Genomic DNA, 14,047 nt, shown 5'->3' on the forward strand with positions numbered 1-14,047 from the left:
ATATATAAGCATAACGGTGGCGTTGCTTTTACTATGTGGGTTTATACAAACACATGTGGTTATATACGGGAGTACAGGTGTAACAGTTATATATTGTAGCAGTCATCATCGCCATCGGTTCCTCTAGCTACCGTTGATTGTAAGTGTTGTTATCTGTTATACCACGTGCAATCCACATGCGCACGAATAGTGGAGGGTCCATTGAGTGAAAGAGTCCGCCGTTTGGTGGAAGGGTCGACTGTTCCCACAGCTACTGGTGGCGCATCACCGCTAAGCGGGAAAGGGCGCGGCTGGCCACCTCAGTAGCGGCGCGCGATCGTTGGGCAGCACTTGCCACTAGAAATTCGAAGAAGACACGTCGTCATGTTTAGCTGCAGGACGCCTTTGAACAGCACCAACCAAAGTAACGGCTTTCTTAACGGCAAACGAATAATCAGCAGCTGTAGTTGCAGAAGCGTTTCATCTGCTTAAGAGGAATTGAAACTGACAAAGGTTCAATACTTGAGCTCAAAGTACTTAGTGGTGAGTAGCACCTTTAAAGAAAATTCTACGCGATCAGTTCAACGGTGGATGTTATCTACTTTTTCAAGCGTGGGGAGCCTTATTCTTACGTGCAACGAAACAGACGGGGGCGCACCTGTTGTTGTTGTTGGAAGCGACAGGGCGTCCGCGTTTCAAAAGAATTAACGCAATCAAAAAATGGTCGCGGCGGTGGTAGAGCCTGCCGCGATGGTACCATCGAATGATAAAACAAAGCAACGCTACTGAGGGTAGCTAACGTTTTCAGTTAGAAATCTGTGCGGATATGTCGACCATGAGTAAAGCTTGTGAATAGGTGGTAGTGCTAAGGAACAAGCAAAGGTGTTGCAGTGTGAGCCAATTGTTATCTAATATTACCATCGATGGTGCGTCGATCGGTGCATGTGCGTGCGATAGCAGGATTAACCGGAACAATACGCCTTCATAGTGATTTTGTACAGTGCATAAAATAATAATAGTTCAGAGTCGTGCAGTCATTTGGAGCTGCGTACTGTTTATAAAGCTACTATTAGTGATAGCATATAAAATAACTAGCGCAAAGGAACGGGGAGACTCGCAGCGAGCGACAAGAAAGGATGATCCCAGTGATATCCATCGTCATCGTCGTATCAGGTGTTGCCGCTCTTGCCGACACGTGCTAAAAGGTAAATCTTTATAAATAATAACACTACTGGACATTTCGCTCCGATAGTCTCAACAAATAATTTTGAAAAACTCGATACTGGATACCTATATGCTGCAGGTTAGGTGCAAATTCAAATAGTCTTAGAGGCCTTAGTAAATGGAAAATCCATACTCCTGTTTTTAAGCCTTGATTAACAAGGCTACTGACGGGGATTCTGCATCAGATAATAAGCGGGTGCTTTTCTCTGCTAAACAATTTAAAAATTATCAGAAGTCAGTTTGTCACATACAGTTTTTTAACTGAGAATATAAAATTAAATACGCTTTATAACAATTACAAAATTGATAGCTTGAACGATTTCCAGATGGATGATTTCGGACGGATGCAGATGAATTCTGTACATGAACATAATGTTGATATTACTATCACTTGATAAGAGTTTCACATGCAACGGATATAGATATATATGTTATCAAAGTCAAATAATTAGAACAGTAAAAAGGAGGAAGCAGTAATGGCAAGGTTATGGAGAACAGCGTAACTAGCAGATTAAATATTAAATCATATGGACACTGATTAAAAAAGTAACTGTTTAAACCTATTTTGTGACTAAGAAACACAGTGAATTGTTGAATATATTATAACATTTTAAATCTGTCCGCTTAATGACGCGAATGTTTATGAGAGCCCAAATGTTAAGTATAGAACTATCATTTAAATATGTCGAAATTATAATTGCAGTATATATGTATATACATATATATATAATAAGCACTAGTGTTTGCGGACCCATGTGTAGTTTGCCCTAATAGAGACAGTCTGTCTCTTTATTAACGTGAATGACGCGAAATTTTCAAAAATGAATGAAGCGATAAGAACAACCACTGCCAATGAACTGTGGAATTGTAACTAACACTTGAAGAACGAAATCAACAACGAGCCATCAGCAATGAGAGCAACGCTAATGAAAGAAACAAATGGCTGCTTTCCTTTCAGTTGCAATAATTAGTTGCAGATGATTTGACCAAGATTTTATGTCTACGGCAATGTTGATAGCGGATAGAACTGTGATTGGTATGATGCTAATGATGATGACGACGGCGATCATTACGTTGTTGATGATGATGATGGGACTGATTATGGTAGAAATGATGGTGACGTGATGGAATCCGCTGTCGTTAACAAAGGCGATGCAATATCTTCAATTTTCTATTGAGTGAAACATAAAAATAAATAGTGTGTCACTAAAGTGCTCCAGAGACCAATTCAACTTAGCTCTTTCTGGCCGGAAGAGACCCAACACGGTTCAATATTCTCTGTTTGACCTCATCAAGGTTTTCTTATCATGAACTTCATTTACAGTGAAAGAATAAGAACAAACAAAGTACGACGAAGCGCATATATTCTATACATATGCAGCAAAATGTTTGCACCTAAATGCTCTGCCGAAATAGCAGTACCACGAAATTGAAGTCCCCGTCGTAGTTCAGTGGTAACGTATTTTCGTATTATACTTAGCGACGTGTGAAATCATTTAGGCTCGAACCGGGTCGTAGACACACTTAATTTGGTGCTGGAAGCAGCCAGTCGTCCGAAGCAATAATTAATTAAGGCAGTACCGAACTTGAAATTCGGAGCATTTTACGAAATGGAGAAGGAACAAAGGAAAACCCCATTTTAGGGCTAAAAAACGTGAGACACATTCTCTCTCTTCATCTTTTTTCCACTTCTTTTAGTCGATGTTGCTGCGGTACTAGGGCCAGTTGTTACAGCATGTCCGCTCGCGTTTCAAGCAAAATCGAGAATCAAAGTTAAAAACGCAGCGCTCGGATAACTACGATCTACAGCCTACGAAAAACCGATTTTACTATGATTTAATTTTTTTATAACGATCTAGATTTACTGACGTCTGAAAGGATGTTAATAGAGATAGACATATTCCTACATCAATTGATATGAGAAATAAATTTAACCATCAGAAATACAGATGAAGAGAAGCGTCGTATACACTTTTAAAGCATTTAATGACCACTGGGTAATGTAAATACCATAACTAATTAACCAGCGAGCTCACGATCTATTGTCAATTGCATCACTAATCTGTAGCATTTATCAGTACTATTAAATGCTGTCTCATCAATTCTTTCAGCCTTGAGATTATGGATTAACATTGAGATTATGAGAAGTAAAAAAAGATTTAAAGACGTTAAGATTTTATGTATTGCACTTAGCATCTACGTCTATATTCGGCTTCTGAAAATTGCTTACTATCGTTTGTGAAAAATATAAAATCCGACTGGGAATTGAGCTGAAAATTTATTTTGGTCAGAAGTTTTGCCATGTGCGTCTTCTTCACAAACGAAGAGCCTTTCGTCACTGGTGGTTCGCTGCTCGGTTTACTACAGCCAATTTAATGAAGTCGGCAAGCCCCGTGTTGGTCAGCGCCGATTTGGCGATTTCGACGCCAAAATATAATGGTATTATTGCCACAGCTGTAGCTAGCATTTTCGTTGTTCTTTCAAACTGTACCAGGAATCTTAACATTTTATAATACACAAACAAATCCTTGGGGCTAAAGCGTAGCAAATCGTTTTGAGAGAGTGTTGGGCACTGCATTATCAACGTGAAGACAAACCTAACAACTCTGTTGTGATTTTCGCCGCCATTTCAGTCATTATCAAATGCTTTAAAAATCAGACGTTTCATTTATTTACGTTTATGGCCAATCACCGCAAAAAACAACGTATCCTTAAATCTATCCCTAGTTCATCTTGCTCGAAGACAAATACAAAGAATGCCCTGTTATATTTCCTAGACCAACGAAATCTAAGGCCGTATTTAATCGATCTTATCAGAAGAAACTCAATAGCGCGATTTCACTGGAAAATACCACGATATTGTGCAACTTATATTTTATCGCGTACTTTTATAATGAGACCCCACTTGTTGGGGTTGTTTATTAAAGCATACGTGATTTATCTAAGGATTGCGAAACAAACACTGATAGCGAAGAATCTCTTATCACCGGATTACCAAGTTTGGTATATATCATTCCGTCAAATCGAAATTAAGGTTTGTGTATGATCTAACATCTGAAGCTAACATAATTGTCTACATCTATAGTGAATAGACTTGAGTGAACAGACTCGGAGGGCAGAAAAATAAGTTTTCGAATGAGTGAGATCGCTCGCTTCGACATTCCGAACTAATCATACGTTGGGTTGTGTTTTTGTCTTCTAACTCAAGACGCTCATATAGGAAGTTATCTCAAGCAAAAATACTGGTTAACGCTGAGGGCAGTCTATTATATTTGATAAAACGTTTGGTAAATAAGTCAAGAGAAACCAACACCGTTTGGAAATACTTCTATTATTGATAGGTGCCATAGAACATTGCTTTCAGGATTATTATGGTCCGGCTATAGTAAAAATGCTATTACAGTCTTCCCAAATTTTTCATCCGCTAGTGCCTCTAAGCTTTACTAATCAGCTGTTCATTCATTTTATTTCTTCTAAAAAAACATCAAAGTATAATAATAATTCATCTCATGGATCTTGATGGTGAGTTGTAGGCTGTAAAAATGAAACTGTTCCGCACAAGTACCATGCGCGCGAAACTTCAAACACTGAACGTATCGTGTTAACTCAGAAACATATTTTTCAAGCCGTTGAAAATAATATACTGAAATCTGTTATACAGTTTTGGTTTATATGCATTTATGACCGCTTGTGAGTGTTATCATCGTTACCTCTGAATGTTGCGCTAACGCGTTTTTCTTAGCTAGATTCTAGTTCGGTGAATCCACTCATATTTATTTTAATTCACTAAAGGTATATTTGTTGAGGCAAGGCATCTCTGCATATGTACTATCTCTTTCCAAATTTGCTCTCACACCATTTCAACGGATTGTTGCTATCCTGCACCCTGAAATTTCAAGTAGTAAGTTTGATATTATGTTCTAAATAATAACCTTAATGCAACTCCTCTTGAGAAGTATTAAACACTGGAGCATTCATTTCCGAAGATTATGTATGCATATAATAGTAGAGGTATGTATACATATGTCTTCTGTTCAGGGAAATTTGTGGTGGGGCGAAACATCGTTGTTGTCCTGCTTACACAGAACGGATGTGCAGGATATTTGTCGCTCACTGGCTACCTGCATCTACATGCGGCTCTATTCCGCATGCGACCTTTGTTCGATAACACTTGTTTGCAAACGGTAGCGGAACAATACACCGTAGTTGAACACATCGAGCTTTTCATTCAACGTCTGTTTTTGCACAAGTATCGCAGTTTTGTATGTACATATGCCTGTATTCGTATATAGAGGAGTGAGCAGACAACCAGATAGTTCACACGCCGAATATTTGAAACAGCAAAGACAGTTACTTCACTTCCACCGCGCATCTGTGTCCATGCAGATTATTTAAAAAACAGCTATATTGTCGGTGCGATATGATATAAAACGCAACTTCAAAGGGATTATCCATTAGAAAACTTTTCGATATATATCTGCCGTAGAGTGATCTAAATACCATGAATTTCTTGCAGGGAATATACGTTTATTGATACTAATGTGGTAATTAACGCTGATATATCTGCTTAGGGCAGCCTAAATATTTTCTTATGACGTAGAGATTATGTGTGAAGCTGTCGTCTTATGCCTCGGTCTTATAACCTATACCCGGAGCAATGTCTTCTGTGTTAGTATGAGTAACGCATTTTAATAGACAATAGATACCTACTATTCAAGGTAGTCATTAATCCGTCTTTGCTGCCACACAGTGTTTATTTGGCTTATTTGTATAAATTAAGATTCTTACACCTCAATAAAGAAATCATCTACCACTACATGATTCGCCGAGAGAACGATGGTAAGAAAGATTGATTCCGTTCTATGAGGGAGCGCGCTTGTTCCCTTACTGACAGGAAATACGTTGGATAGAAGTGGTGGCTCCATTCGTGCTGTTCAGGATTGACCTCCCTTAGCGGTCACTTTACTAACGACAATTATGACGAGCGGCATCGACAGACGTTGGGTCAGTGTCGAAGACCCGCTTCAGCCTATTATGGGGATCTTTCTATACAGCATTCCCTCTTATAAGAGATGCAAACCAAGATAGTACATTGAACTCCGTTTGATTTCTGTCTCTTGATGGAAGATGCATTGTAATATTTTATTTGCCTGTCGGATCAGTCATTGATATACGTGGGTGTTTGCCGAATATAAGATTTGATTACGAGCATATTTACGTTGCATAATCTGTGTGCGGCGACCATTGTCCAATGCGGACCAATGCTTACCGATAAAATGAATAAGCTACGAGGAAATTATGGCTCTTGGTCTAATTTCAGCTACTCATCTTATAACGGTGAGTTGAGTACATTTGAGCAAGGCTAGATAACTTAATGGACCTATGCATGTGTTATGTTATTTGTTTTATGGACTAAATTCAGTCGATTAATATTTTTCAGATAGTTCACCGACAGGAATACAGCCATTATTCTACTTGACATAATACAGAGAAAAAAAAACATTTAATAAATGACTATGAAAGAATTAATAGTACGAAATGCAAACTAAGGCAATTTGACCTTTGGCGCTGGTGTTAGCGCTCGGACATTTCAACCCGATGCATAACCAGATTCTTCTATTTGAAAAATACTCCATTTACCTATTTCTATGTTACTTTGGGCCAGAATGTTCGGTCGGACAACTAAACTCACTCTTATATAATAAAAGCTGGTATCAAATATCAATATCACACACTCCGCTAAAGGTACGTCTACTATTCGTCAGCCTACCGGCGACGTAACACCAATTTTACCTTATCCTTGCTTTTAATATAACGCGTGAATGCAAGTCATGAACATACAATAGTTGTAGTAGGCATCGAAATCAGGTTGCTCAGTTGGTACCAGCTGGCTGCGATACAGGGCGTCGCATATATGATTTCGGACAACTCGGAAATTCTTGCCTCCCATTCTTCGCTATACCAAGCTAAAAGCAGAAAAGTTTTTCTTTAAAGTTCGTAAATGATAATACTGAAAATCTGTACATATATATTCTCCGTCATTATTGTTCATTTAAGGGTATAGAAGAGCGATGGGATAATATCGACGGATCGGCGAATATCCACACTGGTTGATGATTTCGGCTTTTTCGAAGCATGTCGTGATCATGAATGGATTTGGTAATTGTCTGCGAACAACGATAATAAGATACGTTTTGGTGCTATAATTTTGCTTCTTTCAGTTACGTTAAGATAAGCTTTAACAGACTTAGATATGTGATTCGTTGTTTTCGTCTTAGACAATGGATAAATATACATTATTATAATTTACACGAACAGACAAGCATGTCGAGCCGAAGCAGCCCCCACTGGCAAAAGAGCAATAGTTGTAATTTGAGTGAAGGCCTACAATTTACCCAGCATCTTCGACCAATCTATCGAAGCTTGAATGGCCCAATAAATATTCAGTTGGAAGATATGTGAAAGCACGGCTATTCATTCATCGCCACACCCGGTGAATACTTAAAATATGGAGGTGAATGGGTGGACTAACTGATATGTTGCAATCATCTTCGAATGTTGACACCATTTGGCTATACATATTTTCTGAACAGCTTGATGGCCCTAAGCAGTGAGACGTCATATCGTGTGTTTAAGAACTACTACTTCACATTAAGAACGCCACTGAGCAAAGTTGGTAGGCACATCTAATGTTCTTTAAGTGCGAGATGATGCAGAACTTTTTACTTTCCGTAAACCAGACGGTTTCGATTTCGTATTAGTTCACCAAGGATAATAAAATAAATAGTTTTTTTTGAAAAAATAAAGTTAAAAATTGTTTTAATAGTCCTTATAACGAGAATTTCATGAAATGTTTTGTTCTATATACGGTTCAGGACAGAATATCACCAAAAAAATTAATGTATCTCAGATGCGCAAGACATTACTTCTGTGAATTTCTAATTAAATGATACATATTAATGAAATGTAGTGGATAGCGATTTGCCTAGAGACCCGCTTTCTATTAACTTCAATGACTGTTAGCCGAGCTAATATATCAGCCGCGTATATAGTAATTACGGAATATTTCTGGTTTAAACGAAATTGAATCACTTAGGTAAAAGGAAACATAAGAATAAAGTGAAAAAGTAGGCTCTGTGTTTCGTATAGATTAGTCGAAAGCACGTATTAGGTTTTTCATATGAGGTGTAAAATAAACATAAAAATCGTTAACACGATGATAATATAATCTGTTATACGTGTACGAAATTTTTACACAGAAGTATCTCAAAGAATCTTTAATACAGTAATTTGTGTAACAAGCATCGTATGCTTGAATATTTTCTTAGTCTGTTTAGCGTCACTATTATATTTAGATATAATATTTAAATAACTCATGAATAGGTATAGGGATGTTCCTTTTGACCGAATAGTTCAACATATATATGGGTCAATACTTCATTGTGTGTCATGGATGCACAGTAAATAGATCTTTTTTGTAAATCAATGTTAGAAAATTTACTGTAATTTTCTAACGTGCTGCGTATCGCTTAACGAGTTAACTGAAACCATTGAACATTATTATAGCATACAGAAACCCCATGGCTCACAGGGCGCACAGCGTCAACACCCAAAGAGTAGCCTTTGCGCACTTCGCAAAATTCGGTTGTATTATACCGTTCCTTTGTTCAAATGCTACTCTTGCACATAGAGCATTAGGCGCCTGGCGAAGATAACGTTTGTAACGCTGTAAACACGAGCGAGTCGAAAGGTTTCTAGATTTATTTAAATTTACATTTGTATCTCAAGATGGCAAGGTGTATAATATCCTGTTCTACGGTAATTCTAGTTCTACTTCAGTTTTCCAGTAAGTATTCCACATATTTATACTGTTGAATAATGGATGTATACAACTGAAAAATCACATGCACGGAACGGGTAATAACCGATTTACCGTACGAGGTGTTTACGGAAGTCTTTATACACTTCTCAGTTGCATCATAGTCATTACCGTTACTAACAACCCCTTCCTTGGCTCTCATTTTTTTCTCATATCCTCCCCAACGCACCATAAATAATAATATTAATAATTGTGGAGCATAAAAAAGGTACGGTGAGAGCGTGAGAAAACGCAAGTATCAGGTTCTTTCGAATTTTTGTTGTTTGACAGGTGAGCGATGATAAAATAGATAAAATGAGATTATATATATGTGTTGCTCTGCTCCTCTTTCTCCTGTTCTTTTTCGTCGTCGACATTTTCTGCTTCCTTTTATGGCTTCAGAGAACATTTAGCAAGTTATAGCTTTTTTTCGAGAATGAACTTCTTGATAGCTACGGAAAAGCACGACGGGAAAGGTTTGGCGAGGGCATCCTGTATATTTATCCAGCCAATGATCTGAGATCTGTTCCGTTTGCTTTACCCGCTTAACCTTACTTCTGCCCTTTCATTTTCACTTATTTTGAGCAAGCGGATTTGTTCTTCCGGTGAAAAGTATATCGAAATTTACCTCTTTTCCTCGAAAAACCTTCTATTTTTTTTGTTGTTACTGTTTCATATTATTATTACTCGTCGTCGTATAAAAAGTCGGGTCTTCTTTTTTGCCGTATGGCGATAGTGCAGTCTGCATCCCGGTCGTTTCGAATACATATGTGTGTGTGTTTTGCCAGACAACGGAAACCACGGTAGACGACTTTGATTTTGAGTTAGACGGCCCATTGCACTCTGGTTCCTTTGACTTCAACTAGCGGCAACTATTTTGCTGTTGTTGTTGTTGCTACTTCTACTGTTGTTGGTTCTGAGAGCTCCTTCAGCGGCTGGTGCTGCTGCTACTTGGGGGCCCCGGTCCGTCCGTTCGTCCGATACCAAAGCGTTCGTCTGTTCGTAATAATGCTACCGCTGAACAGTACATACGTATAACACTGTAATGTAAGGCTGTCCGACTTGATGTGCGTTGAGCTCAATGCGACTACGGCGCAAACCGTTCCTTATTGTTGAGACTTCAGAAACCGTGCGGCTATTAGACCACACATTAGACTTCACCATCACGATGTCATCATCATCACGGCGATTTTCATGGTCGACATAGTATCACCCCCTGTGCTTTTATGGCTCCGTCCGCATTGTTGCTGAAATAACTACGACGACTAGAGCTGCCTCAGCAGCTAATATTATTATTATTTTTATTTTACTGCAAGTCCTACGACTACAGCACAACCATCAGTAGTAATCGCAGACGTTGCTACAATCTAGCGCCTATGATGGTTGTTACTTTTTTATATCCAATATATTATTTCAGCCATTTTGGTCCATCATTCGTCGAGAAGCTACCTGGCACTCAGAAAGTCAGCAAGCGAAGCAAGCATCAGTGAGCATTACCACAACCAGTTTATAATAACGCTTTCTTCACACAAGTATCCCATCACATCACTTTACTGACTGCCGTGATCATTTCATGACGACGTCTACAATGACAGCGACAGCGTTAGGATGATTCCCGTGTTGTGCACCCGTATGATGCAATCCAGACAGCGCGAAAGCTGTCTGTCCTATTTCACGGGACTGCTGACTACCAGACACCTGATGCGACGGCGGGAGAGAGATTTATACCATACATCTATCTACATATGACTGGTCAAGCCGGTCATGTGTGGCTGTACGTATATGCGCATGAAGAACAGGCTCAGGAAACTGTTAACAGGACAGAACGATAAAGTGAGATTACAAATACCGTTATTACTCATTGTAAACTTTCTTTATATGACTTTAAAAAATAGGCGTGTTAAATCTATCCATTTGTGTTCAAGATTATGGATTCGCATAAAAATTACGTTCTAGGCATTTCAAAACTAAAAGCTGCACCTACATTGAAAAATCTGAGAGTGAACATAAATAATTGAAGACTGAAGTGGACACTGTGCCATTAGAAGATGAGGCTCACTTCGATAATCATCTCGTGACCAAGATACAAATTGTTTCATTTGATTAAATAGGCTAGAAGAAGATTTAGAGTACTTAAAGTACTCGTTGTCGAATAGCCGCCCGCCTTGAAACATGATGATATTTAGGTAGTGTCGCAAATGCTATACGCTACCTGTAAAATGCAGAAACAAGCGATGTTGCGCTTAACGCTACAAAGATATTGCTAGTTTACGTCGCAGCTCGATTAGGGTCTGTTCACATTTGACCGTCAATTATATAGGCAACGCGTAAACGCATCACTAAAAACAACACTTAAAGCATTCTATTCTTTAAGTCAGAGCAAAAGAAATATTAATTGGCTTTCTGTTTTGTTTCACTTGGACTAGTTTTAAAAGTTTTCAAGGTGACAGCGATGTGAAAGACAGCGTAGAAAACGTTCGATTAACGAAAGCATGACAATGTATTAATATCTAGCATAGGCAGTTTACGTTGTTTCAAAGAACATATTAAAAAACAGTATGCTTGGACAGCAGGGATGATAGCGATAAACAATGTCAACAAGACCGCGTCGAACGTGCGCGCCTTAACTAGCACCGGACTGAACACACGATTAAGTCTATAGCAACTAGACGAGAGCTGGTTATGTAACTGCAATTGTCCGAGTGATCAAAGTAAAGGTATTGATGAAAACGGCTTAATTTCATTATAATGTACTATGCATATACATCTCCAGTCACATTCGTATTCGATAGGCTAGTCGACAATAATCCACTACGTCGAGTCAACCTATTGAACTATAATGTTTGACTAACGCGTGTCAAACACACCATAGATATTATTTTTTAATTACGGCACATGAATTTAGCAACGACAAATAACACCTTGGAAATCATGTTAGTCACAGTTGTAAAATATTACTATTTAACAATAAAAATACTTCATACGATGTATATAAGTCTATATAATACTACGTTTAGGGATTTAACTATGAATAGAGCTCATACCGCTGTACGATGGTGGGCAGTATTTCGATATGACGCTTATTCGCATAGTATAGACCAATAAGCCGTATTAATTCTTCATAAATAAACTTTCTCGCGTTATCGGACGTCTTATCTGTAGAGAACGCACATACTCCAACCGTTATTGCACATCAGACTGCGCGTGACAAAGCTGTAGCCTCAATTAGAACAGTTTCCATAATACACGTATATGATGATCTAGCCACGGACTGTCTATTTCCCTGCGGGTATAACATACGGTTTTTGTCGTTGATGATATCGCTAACTGTAGTAGAGCAATAAAAGCAGTAGTAATAATGATAGCTATCACTAAATACCTACTACTAATAAATAGGTACTAAATAGCCAGGATAGCTTTCCGTATTGTTTTGTATAATTTACATGGCGGTTACCAGGTAAGCAGAGGTACGGCTATTCTTTAGCATCGAAAATATCCTATCAGCAATTTAGTCTTGTTCTTATTTGACCCTAAAATAATTTCATAGACATCGTAATCTGGTAGCAGTATATTTATAATAACTATTATTATTTATGAGTACTACTATTATGGGGTGTGTAAAACTTACGGTGAATGGAGTAGTTATTAGTTATCATGTTGTGTATATACAAGTACAGTATACAGGCATACAAAGGCAGATCATAAAATTTAACGCTTATGTATATTTAACGCTTAACAGTATAAGCGTCAATCGGGCAGTTAGTTTCTTTATAAAAATCGAAAACTAGCGCTAGATTCTTGTATTTTACTAAGTTAGTTCAAGTTAAGCTGAGCAGATGACAACGGTGGCAGTTTAGCAGAAAGTGCACCTACATTGTTAAACTTGCGAACATCAACGCGTTGATAGTTTGAGAAGACTGGTTGCAATACTAAACATGCCGATGTCAGCGCACAACTGATTGAGCCTTAGAATCTGCATTTGAATGTGAATTTTATTTACATTCAGTCGATCGAGTAAATATGTATCGAGCAGACAATATGCTTTACGACTGATATTAAAAGAAAAAAAACACACCTGTGCTTTAATATCCTGCAAGATTATATGCATATATATACAATGCACGGTGCCTACATTAAAGCTTTTCCTGATACTTTGTTTCTGAGATTCTATCTAAATAAAATTAGAACAACATACATGCGCCAAAAATGCTTTTTTCGATGATCATATAACCATTATTCTTTATAATTTCAATTGGGGATCTAAACCACTTACTAGTATGTCAAGTACTCCTTTTCTAATCCGCAAATAACTTTTTAATGGTAACCGTGCACTAAGCGATATTGATAGGCGCAAATTACTGTGGTTTATCTGGATAACCCAATTTTCCTCTATAAAACGGGCGTTAATTTTTGTACCAAATACCTACATGTTTGTCTCTTTAGGTCATTATGTTGTACTTTGGACCTTTTAAATCTAAAACTTATCGAAAATCTGCCCATTTAGCTCATTAATACCTTTATCGAAATGTTCGTGAGCTGTATAAGAACTGGCAACGTAGACCGCCGATATGGCGAGAGAAACCTTGGTTGATCTTAGGTAGAATTTCGCTAGGGTAACAGCTCACTTCGTTCAAATTGCAACATAGACAGACTGTTGTTCGCCATGACGAGCTTGTTGTGTCCTCGTAAAACACACTGACTTTTGTTTGATGCCGAAAGTAACGGATGAACGCATGCCCTTGCAACGAACAGTTCGCCAAAGTACGTCCTAATTTAGGTGCCGTACGCCTTGCAACCTACTGTATCCACGTCATACCGTAGTAAAAGAATGAAATTATATGATGAAAAACAGCGACAATACGCTAGTAAAACATTTTCTTTCTATATGACTTTCTTCAACACTACTAGCAGTTATATCAATGTGTACTGTAGATTGCTAGGAAAACGGCCTATAAGCTATTGAAGAGCGTATTGTTGACGTAAAAG

The 14,047-nt window shown here is 38.1% G+C and overlaps 1 protein-coding gene across 3 annotated transcripts in view; it reads left to right on the forward strand.

The window, feature by feature from the left end:
- Positions 1-305: 305 nt before the first annotated feature.
- Positions 306-14,047, forward strand: part of LOC111248999 (uncharacterized) — a 77,426-nt gene continuing 63,684 nt past the window's right edge. For all 3 annotated transcript variants that reach the window (XM_086986008.1, XM_086986006.1, XM_022802233.2), the window contains exon 1: positions 306-1,184. The gene's annotated coding sequence lies outside the window, so the exon portion shown is untranslated. The remainder of the gene's footprint in view (positions 1,185-14,047) is intronic.

Source organism: Varroa destructor, unplaced genomic scaffold (assembly GCF_002443255.2).
Source record: "Varroa destructor unplaced genomic scaffold, Vdes_3.0 BEIS01000004.1, whole genome shotgun sequence".
NCBI classification, from domain to species: Eukaryota; Metazoa; Arthropoda; class Arachnida; order Mesostigmata; family Varroidae; genus Varroa; species Varroa destructor.